Raw genomic sequence first — 11,600 nt, forward strand, 5'->3', positions numbered from 1 at the left:
GCCTAAAGCGTGCACTACAGTAAATACCTGCATAACAAAGGGCTTCCAAAACGCTCGTCTCTGCAGCTCTATGTCGCACAACAACAACGAGCCCTCCCCTCCAAATAAACTGTTAATTAAAAATAAACCATCGCTTGTATCTGCAGGTCTGACACACAGGCCTGGCAGCCCTGAGACGTCCGAACCGTTTTTTGTAACTTTTTTAAGGGTTAGTTTGTTGTTTACATGCAGATAAACGAGAGAGAGGCGCGAACACAAGAGAAGAGACGCTCCTGTAATTATGCAAAGACTAGTGGTGGCCATAGATTAGTCGCGCCAATCAAACAGCTGATTGCGCCAATGCCGGCCGGCATTAGCGCGATCAGCTGTTTCTCTGAGTAAACAAAGGCAGCTGTCCAGGTGGAAGCGGCATTTAAAAAACATCACCAAGAAAAACCACGAGAAAAACATGACAAAAGCACAAAACTCTCTAAACTGCTATAGAGATCAGGACTCCACGGAGTTACAGTGAAGAAAACAAAAACGAACAAAAGAGAAAAAAGTAAAAAAGTAAAAAAGCGACCTGAGAGGCTGGAACAGCTTTGCAAATAGATTAATGGTGATATTTTTTTATCGCCCGATAAGAGTCTCACGTTAACGCAGCACGTTAACGCCGATAACGGCCCACCGCTAGTAAAGACAGAACAGCCTAGATGTTGTTGATTTGGTGAATGCTGACATGTTAGATATAAACACCTTAAATTTAATTTCAATTCATGAACACGCTCAAATCATACGGCTACTGTACAGTATGCAGTAGTCAAACCAGCTGCATTTTCCGCTCTGTGATCTGTGACACTGAGAGACCAAAAAGCCCATTACTGTAAGCGCAAACAAAAGGTTGAGCAACGAGAATGCTAACGAGGTGTGTAAGCTACGTCATCTCCAGGTAGAACAACTGTAAAAAAGTTCTGTGAGAGAAGCGCCATCTCCTGGTCATACCCTGTAATTACACGAATGGGTGGAGTTACAGTAAAAAATAGACACGCCCGGGAGAAGGAGGGGGGTCTCTCCCTTCACGGGACTTTGCAGGGAACCGGCTGGAACTCAGCTGGAAGACGGCTGCCATTCAGCTGGCGTTCAGCTTGAACGGGAACTTTTAAGTTGCTACTACTGTAATAAAGCATGGTAACATGGTAACGTGCTAATGTTAACATGCTAATGATAATATGCTAATGTTAAAATGCTAATGTTAACATGCAAATGTAAATTGCTAGTGCATCAGGGATTAGCCACTAACAATTAAATATATGCTATTGTTAACATGTTAATGGTAATTGCTAGTGCGTCACCGCATTAGCCACTGAGAAATAAATACATGTTAATGCTAACATGTTTATGTTAACATGCTAATGTTAATTGCTAGTGTGTCAGCGCATTAGCCACTAAAACTTAAATACATGCTAATGTTATCATGCTAATGTTAATTGCTAGGGCGTTAGTGCTAGCAATTATTATTAGTCAATAAGAATTAAATACATGCTAATTTGCTAACATGCTAATTACCATTAACCATGTAGCGGGTCAACTACAAAGAATGCCGGGGTGCTAGTCAGAGTCAAGTCTGACAAAAAAATAAAATAAAACAGAACAAAAATAATGCAGTCAACCCCCACAAATATAATAAACAGGCAGCTTAGCACAGCAATAAATAAGCAATCAACACACCTGCAAGGTGATTTTCAGAATGTGAATATATTTTTTTTTCACTGCCGGAGTAACCAAAAAACAAGAGTTCAGTTCAGTCCTTGGTTGGGAACTGTCTGTTCCAGGGTTTTCCAACACCCACAGTTCAGTTCAGACATATGCCAAAACAAAACAAAAAATCCGCTCCGGGTTTTACCGCGGACACCCACACAAAAATAAGGAAATAACTCAAAATAAACCAGCGTCTCTCGTCGCGTTGCAGTACAAAAACAAAAGGAAAAGAACAACGAAAACAAAATGTACAACGGGTACTCACTGTACCGAAGTTTAAAATAAATGTGTCAGTCTGTCAGTCGGTTGGTCGGTCTTCTCCACCGGAACCGGCACCTCCTGACGCTTGAAACAGCTGATCCAAGTCAAAGAAATACACAATCCACTCCACGGGATGACAGGACTCCAGCAACGCATATATCAAACGTGGACTTAACCACACGCTAACAACACTATGCCCTGTTCAGTTCGCGACCCTCGGGACTCTCCTCTTCCTACCTCTCCATACCGGTGACTTGCACCTATCCTAAATACTCCTCCTGGAGGACAAATTGAAAACCGCGCGGCATGCGGTGGCTTTCTTCCATTGGAGTAGGCGCTGACTGTGGGTGGATGACGGAGGACGCCCATGGATGGAGGTGTGTTTGAAGGTGTGGAGCAATGTGTTTCAGACTGCAGCGCAACAAGCACTAAGAATTAAATACATGCTAATGTTAACATGGCAATGTTAACATGCTAATGCTAATGTTAAGTGCTAGCTGCTCCTGTGTCTAAATAAACATGTTAAAAATGATTATTTGAGGTGTGCTTTTTGAATCAAATCAAATCAAATCAAAATCAATTTTATTTGTATAGCCCAAAGTCACAAAGTACATTTGCCTCTGAGGCTTTACAATCTGTACAGGGAGTGACACCCTCTATCCTTAGACCCTCGGTTCGAGTGAGGAAAAACTTGCCCACAAAAAACCTTTAACAGGGAAAAAAGGTGGAAGAAACCTCAGGAAGAGCCACAGAGGAGGGATCCCTCTCCCGGGACGGACAGACGTGCAATGGATGCCACGTGTACAGGACAGATCAACACAAACATATTGTACAATTACAATGACTGACAAAATGACAATGAATGATAAAATGACCACAGTAGCAGATATGGTAGCAATAATGATAGTAATAAATGTGTAGTGGACCTCGTGCAGGATCACAGCAGCAGCCACGATCCACGAGAACCTGCTGGACGACAGAGCACAGAAACTCCGGGGAAGTTTGGTTAGTAACATGCATTAACGAGACATGTCCACAGATGGTGAGAGGGAGGAGGAGAGAGAGAGAGAGAGAGAGAGAGAAAGAGAGAGAGAGAGAGAGAGAGGGTTTTCGGTAAGGGAGATGTGACTGTATCTACAACCAATACCGTGCCTGGCTAGGCATAACCCTGGGGGGAGGGGGAGTCCCCCAGCAGTCTAATCCTAGACTGATGATGACCTGAGCCAGCCCTAACTATAGGCTTTATCAAAGAGGAAAGTCTTAAGTCTACTCTTAAAAGTGATGACCGTGTCTGCCTCCCGAACCCAGAATGGGAAGAGGAGCCTGATAGCTGAAAGCTCTGGCTCCCAATCTACTTTTGGAGACTATAAATGGTAAATGAACTGTACTTATATAGCGCCTTTCTAGTCTTCCGACCACTCAAAGCGCTCTACACTTCATATCTCATTCACCCCATTCACACACATTCATACACTGATGGCATGCAAGGTGCCAACTGCTCATCAGTTTGCGGATCTAACCATTCATACCCATTCACACACCGATGGCACAGCCTTCAGGAGCAATTTGGGGTTCAGTGTCTTGCCCAAGGACATTTCGACATGCAGACCGCAAGAGCCGGGGATCGAACCGCCGGTCATCTGATTAGTGGACGACCCGCTCTGCCTGTGAGCCACAGCCGCCCTATAGGAACCTACAGCATCCTGAGAGCGCAGAGCCTTCCTGTATGTTTTGAGATTATCTTGCCAGACTAGACGAGATTCTTCCAGTTTAGTGGCACGCCATTTGCGTTCAGATTTACGTGTCTCTTGCTTTAATTTACGAGTCTGCTGGCTATACCATGTTGCTAGCCTTCTTTGTTTAATTGTCTTCTTTTTCAGAGGTGCAATAGAGTCTAGAGTTGTCCGTAATGAGCCTGTAGTACTATCAACAAGATGATCTATTTGTGAAGGGCTAAAGGAAACAGACAAGTCCTCTGTTACAGTTAGACATGGCATTGAATTCAATGCTGAAGGAATCACTTCCTTAAATTTCCTTAAAAAATCAGATAAACATCTGCTGTAGGAGTTTCTGGACAAAGGCTTATAGTCCAGTAATATGGAGGATTCTGTGGAAAGATTATTAGATTATCAGTTTCAATGTCATATGAGAGAACAAGATCAAGAGTGTGGTTCAGACAATGAGTCGGTTTATTTACACTTTGACAAAAGCCAATTGAGTCTAATAAAGAGATAAACGCAGTACTAAGACTATCATTGTGGTTGTCCACATGAATGTTAAAATCACCTACAATAATTACTTTATCTGTTTTAAGGATCAAGCCTGATGCTAATTCTGCAAATTCAGATAAAAATTCAGAATAAGGACCAGGAGCTCGATATACTGTAACAAATAAAATTGGCTGCGATGTTTTCCAGGTTGGGTGAGTGAGGCTAAGAACAAGACTTTCAAATGAATTATAATTTAGTTTAGGTTTAGGATTTATTAATAGACTTGAGTCAAATATGGCTCCAACTCCACCACTGTAGCCGCTCCCAACTTTTCTTTACTGGTGGATAAAGGTGCAACGATCCGACTGATGGTTCAAACGTTTATTGCAGGGATTTTCTGTTTAAAACGCCCAAGACCACCGTGAACACTGCAATGAAATACACAGTGGCAAACATACATCAGTGAAACAGCCATGTTTCTATGAATTTCTTAACTTAAACTTATTACATACATATTAAAGCAAAAACACATCTTGCACATAAACAAAGAATTACAATCAAATGTCCATACCGTGTGCCCCTCCAACCAGAAGGTTAGGAGTTGCTAAAGGTCCATTTCTTCCATCATTTTTGTCCTTTGTGCTTTGCATGTAACGCTTGCACATGCACATGCTGACTGCTCTTCACCAAAAGCACGAGACCATGTGATGACCTCACTAATGACGTGGTCAAGTGAGATTAATTTAACAATTTTCCATTATATACCAACTATGCAGAAAATAACCAAAATATTTCCAAAAAATATGAAATCAATATTACATGTAAAATAAATGAATACACAAAAAAGTATGCTTATGCTTCAGCGTTCGCTACACTGCCACCAAAATTACAAAAGGTTTACTTTCACCATATTCAAAGAAATAAAACTTAAAATTTTCCAATAACTTGAAACTCAATTTTTACCCATAAATTCTAATGAATAGATTAGGACACTGATTTTTCTCATTCTAATTTTAATGATAAGCTATTTTGACCTATTTTCAACTAATATAACTAATTTCTGGACTGGGCGCTCAAGAAATGAGGGGTGTGATAAGCGCTCACCTTTAGGTCCTAACTTACTTTGACCTACTTGTATTTTCACCTTTCGCACGAGACCATCATTATCTTCTTGTGCCTCAACAACTCTAGCTAGTGGCCACTCATTTCTAGGAGTGTTTTCATCCCTAACAATGACTACATCTCCAACCTGCACATTTCGTCTGGTTGTATGCCACTGCTGTCGAAGGCTGATGTTGGCTAAGTATTCTCTGCGCCACCTGCCCCAGAACAGTTCTGAAAGATACTGCACTTTGCGCCATCTTTTTCTTGCATACAGATCTTCTTGAACAAACTTTCCTGGAGGTGGAAGAGGTACCGTAGGTTTCAAGGTAAGCAAGTGATTGGGTGTCAAGGGTTCAGCACTTTTGGGATCAGAGAGGGTGTTAGTTGTCAGTGGGCGACTGTTGACTATGGACATGGCCTCATAGAAGAAAGTTCTTAATGAGGAGTCATCCAGTCGTCCTTTTGCCTGAGCAAGGACAGAGCTCATCACACTCCTGGTTGTGCGTATCTGACGCTCCCATATGCCTCCCATATGACTGGCTTCGGGAACATTCATTAGGAAGTCACATTCCTTTCTTGCGAGATACGTCGCGATCCTTTCCTTGTCAAGTTCCAACAAGCACTTTCTCATCTCATTCTTTGCTCCTAAGAAATTCGTACCTTGGTCCGATCCGATTTGTCTGACTGTTCCTCTTATTGCAATGAAGCATCTTAATGCATTTAGAAATGCATCGGTTGTCAGGTCCTCGAGCATCTCGATATGAATGGCCCGTGAGCTTAAGCATGTTAATAACAGCCCATACCTTTTGTACTCCTTTCTACCTTGTTTTGTGTAGAAAGGGCCAAAACAGTCAATACCTGTATACGTGAAAGGAGGAGACGGCTCTAGTCGATCAACAGGCAAGTCAGCCATGCGCTGTTCCTCAGTTCGGCCCCGCACCCTCCTACATGTCACACAACTCTTGATGTGCCTGGCCACAACTTTACTGGCACCCATTATCCAGTAGCCACTGGCTCTGAGTTCGTTCAGTGTTTGTCCTCCTCCCAACCAGGTTGCTCAAGGAAGTTTTACCTGTAGTTAGTAATTCGTTATTGGATATGATTAATCTGTCTTTATTATCAGGATATGTACCACAGTCCTTTAAGGTAGCTGTAATTAAACCTCTTCTTAAAAAGCCCACTCTAGACCCAGAGGTCTTAGCCAACTACAGACCGATATCAAACCTTCCCTTTCTGTCTAAGATACTTGAGAAAGCTGTAGCTAATCAGCTGTGTGACTTTCTCCATAACAATAGTCTATTTGAGGATTTTCAGTCAGGATTTAGAGTGCATCATAGCACAGAGACCGCATTAGTCAAAGTTACAAATGACCTCCTAATGGCATCAGACAAAGGACTCATCTCTGTACTTGTCCTGTTAGATCTTAGTGCTGCATTTGACACCATTGACCATCAAATTCTTTTACAGAGACTGGAACATCGAATTGGCATCAAAGGAACCGCCCTAAGCTGGTTTAAATCGTACTTTTTAGATCGATCTCAGTTTGTTCACGTCAATGATGAATCCTCCATGCAGACCAAAGTTTGTCATGGAGTCCCACAAGGTTCTGTACTTGGACCACTTCTATTCAGTTTATATATGCTTCCTTTAGGGAACATCATTAGGAATCACTCTATCAATTTTCATTGTTATGCTGACGACACCCAATTATATTTATCGATCAAGCCTGATGCAACCAATCAGTTAACTAAACTCCAAGCATGCCTTAAGGATATAAAAAGTTGGATGACCTACAATTTTTTGATGTTAAATTCAGACAAAACTGAAGTTCTTGTAATTGGACCCAAACACCTCAGAAACTCTCTTTCTAGAGACTTAGTTACTTTAGATGGGATCACCCTGGCCTCCAGCTCCACTGTAAAGAATCTTGGAGTTGTTTTTGACCAGGATTTGTCCTTTAACGTCCACATAAAACAAATTTCGAGGACTGCATTCTTCCACTTACGTAACATCGCTAAAATCAGACGCATTGTCTCTCAGGCGGATGCAGAAAAACTAGTCCACGCATTTGTTACTTCAAGGCTGGACTATTGTAACTCTTTGTTATCAGGCTGCTCCAATAAGTCTCTTAGAACTTTGCAGTTAATTCAGAATGCTGCTGCACGTGTTCTGACAGGAACCAAGATCAGAGATCACATCTCTCCCATTTTGGCTTCCTTGCATTGGCTACCTATTAAATCTAGAATAGAATTTAAAATTCTTCTCCTTACTTACAAAGCTCTTCATGGTCAGGCACCATCTTATCTAAAAGAGCTCATAATACCTTATTACCCCTCTAGAACACTGCGCTCTCAGGACGCTGGGTTCCTTGTGGTTCCTATAGTTTCTCCAACGATAATTGGGAGCCAGAGCTTTCAGCTATCAGGCTCCTCTCTGTGGAACAAACTACCTTTCTGGGTTCGGGAGGCAGACACGGTCACACCTTTAAGATAGACTTAAGACTTTCCTTTGATAAAGCCTATAGTTAGGGCTGGCTCAGGTCATCCCTTAGTTATGCTGCCATAGGATTACACTGCCGGGGGACCCCACTGAGGGTTATGCCTAGCCGGGCACGTGATTGGTTGAAGATCCACACATCTCCCTACAGAAACTCATCTCTCTCTCTCTCTCTCCCTCTCTCTCTCTCTCTCTTCTCTAATCTTTCTCTCTCTCTCTCTCTCTCTCCTCTTCTCCCTCTCTCCTCTCTCTCTCTTATATATAGATATATAGATATATATATATATATATATAATATATATCCTCTCTCTCTATATTATCTCGATATTCCTCTATAATCTCACTCTTCTATATATATATATCTAATCTCTATACTCTCCATATCTCTCCATATCTCCCATCTGTGGACATGTCTCATTAATGCAGGTTACTAACCAAACTTCCCAGGTTTCGGTGCTCTGTTGTCCAGCAGGTTCTCGTGGATCGTGGCTGCTGCTGTGATCCTGCATGACGCCCCTACATTATTTACTGTCATTATTACTACCATACTATTACTGTAATCATTTTTTATTCATTAAATTCATTGTTTTTATCAGTCATGTACAATATGTTTGTGTTGATTTGTCTGACACGTGACATCCATTGCGTACTGTCGTCCTGGGAGAGGGATCCCTCCTCGTGGCTCTTCCTGAGGTTTCTTCCACATTTTTTCCCTGTTAAAAGTGTTTTGTGGGCAAGTTTTTCCTCACTCGAACCGAGGGTCTAAGGACAGAGGGTGTCACTCCCTGTACAGATTGTAAAGCCCTCTGAGGCAAATGTACTTTGTGACTTTGGGCTATACAAATAAAATTGATTTGAAATTGATTTGGTGTGTGTCCTTTTATGGCAATGGTCAAGTATTAGTTGTGTTACGATGCCTTCTTTCGGGAGTATAAAGGGATGTTTGAACTCCAGAGAAGCTGATGACTTTCTTAACCTGCCACCAACTCTGAGCACTCCGTCCTCATGAAATGGGTCAAGCTCATACATTTTATGAGTTTTCCTGAGTTTTTGTGATTGGCTCAGCAGTTTGAGTTCTTCTCCAAATGCTTCCCTTTGTGCGGCTTTGATTCCACGAGAGCGCTTTCTTTCGGGGTGGTACACACCATGGTGTGGGAATAACCAGGTATTCCGTCCCGACTTCAGGTGTTTGCATGGACTTCCTCGCATCACCATCATTGAAAACATGACCATGAACTGTACATAGTCCGACTTGTATATTGGGATTTTATCCATCTTCCCTTTCAGATATTTCAGCCTAACTGTGGCTAGATGTTTGTTGTTAGGCAGCTGAGGCCGCTCTCTAAAGGGTAGAGGCATCTCTAGATGACCATAGTCATTGTAATGAATTCCCTCATTCAGTATTTGCAAGAACTGAATATCTTCTTGAGAGATTGTTCCATCTGTAGGATTTGAATCAAAATCTCTCTCAAGTGCCTTAATCGCACATGCAGGTGTAATAGGCGGATTTCTTTCCACAGAGATGCGATAGCAGAATCCAGCATTTGTTAGTGCACCAGTAGCAGGCGTTCTACACACAACCACACTCCACCCGAGTGTGTGTTTCACTGCATATGGCTCATGTTCAGCTCCTGGCACAACTTCTTTTGGCTTTAGAGCTCTGACACGTCGTGCCTATTAGCATCCCAGACAGCCTAGTAAGTCTGGCATTTCGTCAGCTACGCTAAGCAAGTGTGTCCATGCTTTGGCTGTTTCCTTAGTTGGAATGCTGGTCTCCCAACGGGATATCTTCTCGAGTGTATACTGGTGGTAATTCACATTTTGGAACTGTATCCCTGACCTTAACCCCACTGGCTCTGTGACAATTCACTATTGACCTGCCAGTCATTGTTGACAGCCTGAGTTTAACAGGTTCTGTTGCCTCAGTTGTCCACCACTTCAGAAATGAATGTGTTGCTACTTTGTGTGTCAGCAAAGCATATACCAGATTTCCTGGCTAATTTTGACATCACTAGACAACCACACTGGGACTATCATTGAGTGCGGTCAGAAGTGGTCATATTCACACTACACAAAGTAGTAGAAGAATGCTGCTGTTGACCTGCTTCAAGCTTTTTCTCTGGAGCCGGTTTGTCATGCAACGGAGTTGGATGGCTCTTTCTACAAACATTACAAGTAGCCCTTTTACGACAACCTTTGCAACATGTCCAACCCTCAAGCAGGCGAAGCACATATTGTTGGTTTTGATGAACGCTTTCTTGTCATCAAGTGTCAGAGCAGCAAACCTTTCACATTTGTAAGAGAGTGTTCTTTGACAGCATTGCATTTTATTTGCCACTTAGTTTGAGGTGCAGAATGGATCAACTGTCAAGCCTGCTGATTCACCTGAATCCTTAGCTGGGTGACCTTTCCCTTCAGCAACCTTTGTTGTTGTTACTAGGGTTCTGGCTTTGATGCGTTTCACTTCTGTGCCTGCTTTCTCCTCTACTCTTTCAAAGCGTGAAGTGAGGGACACCGGGTGTCAGGCAATGCGTGCCTCCTCGGCTAAAGTTTGAGAACTGTTCAAAGCTTGGAATGGCTTGCCATCAACCATTTCTTGGTGACAATCGATTCCATCGAGCTGTTGCCAATCAGAGTTTCTGGAGCTTCTTTGATTCTCCTCACAACATCATCCAGCACTTTCAGACCTGATATGTGAGGCATTGCATTTTTGCACGACACAAGGAAATCACTGAAGTCTCTTAACTTTAGTGGCTCTTTTGGTCCTATCTTGGGCCAGCTACTAAGTTTACCTCTGAAAGCTCTTTGCACTATGAATGGGTGGCCATAGCGCTTGTTCAGTGCATCCCATGCTTGTGTATATGCTTCCATCACTTCTGTAAAAAGTTCCTTCTAGCACACGGCACTCCGCTTATGTTTTTCTGAATAAAACAGTCTATGTGCTGAGTTTGTACAGGAAGTCTCAATCAACGCTTTAAAGCTGGTGCCATCAGTGAATTTGAGAGGATCACCAGTAAAACAGGACGCTCAGGTGCCGGAAGTCTTGTTATTGTCAGAGAGTCTTTGAAGGCTTGCACTAGTAACGGTTCACTCAATTTTTGCTCTGATGTGCCTGATGTGCCCTGGGGAATCTGAGCATACGGAGCTGTATTATGCCATGTTTGGAGATATTTGAGGCAGAGTTTTCTTTCTTTTCTCCTTGTGGCTGACTTGGAGGCAGAGTTATTTCTTTCTTCCCCTATTTCAGCATTCATTTTCATTTCCTCCTTGCATAAACAGTATTCGCTTGCATAGCTTCCAGATCCCTTTCCAGCATTTTCAATTTCTCTTGCTGTTCAAACACTTCCTTTCTTTGTGCAGCTATTTCACACTCTCTGTTTATTTCTGCACGTTTTGATGCTAAGCGTGCTGCTGCTTCTGCTCTCTTTATTGAAACCTGACTTTCCGATGGCTATCTGCACCCACCCTGAACAGTGGATCCATATCGATCTCGCTTCATTCTCTCGAAGTAGTTTAGAGAGTGATTGTTTACTGCAACGGCATCAAACTCTTTGCCTACTTCTGAGCAGCGCATTTTCAGTAGAGCAACTACTTCTATAGTTACTGAAGTGCAGCTATCCATTCGCCGTCTTATGTCTTGACTTGGCGTTGTCAACGACGTAAGCTTCATACACCTGTTAAGTGTGACCGTATTCTTCCAAAGTAGTGATCACCTTCAAGTTCCTCTTTGTCACATTCTTCTTTAAGTTTGCTCCTGGTGTACTGAACCTCACCTTAAAGCTTAACATAGTT

This window comes from Larimichthys crocea, chromosome XII (genome assembly GCF_000972845.2).
Source record: "Larimichthys crocea isolate SSNF chromosome XII, L_crocea_2.0, whole genome shotgun sequence".
NCBI classification, from domain to species: Eukaryota; Metazoa; Chordata; class Actinopteri; family Sciaenidae; genus Larimichthys; species Larimichthys crocea.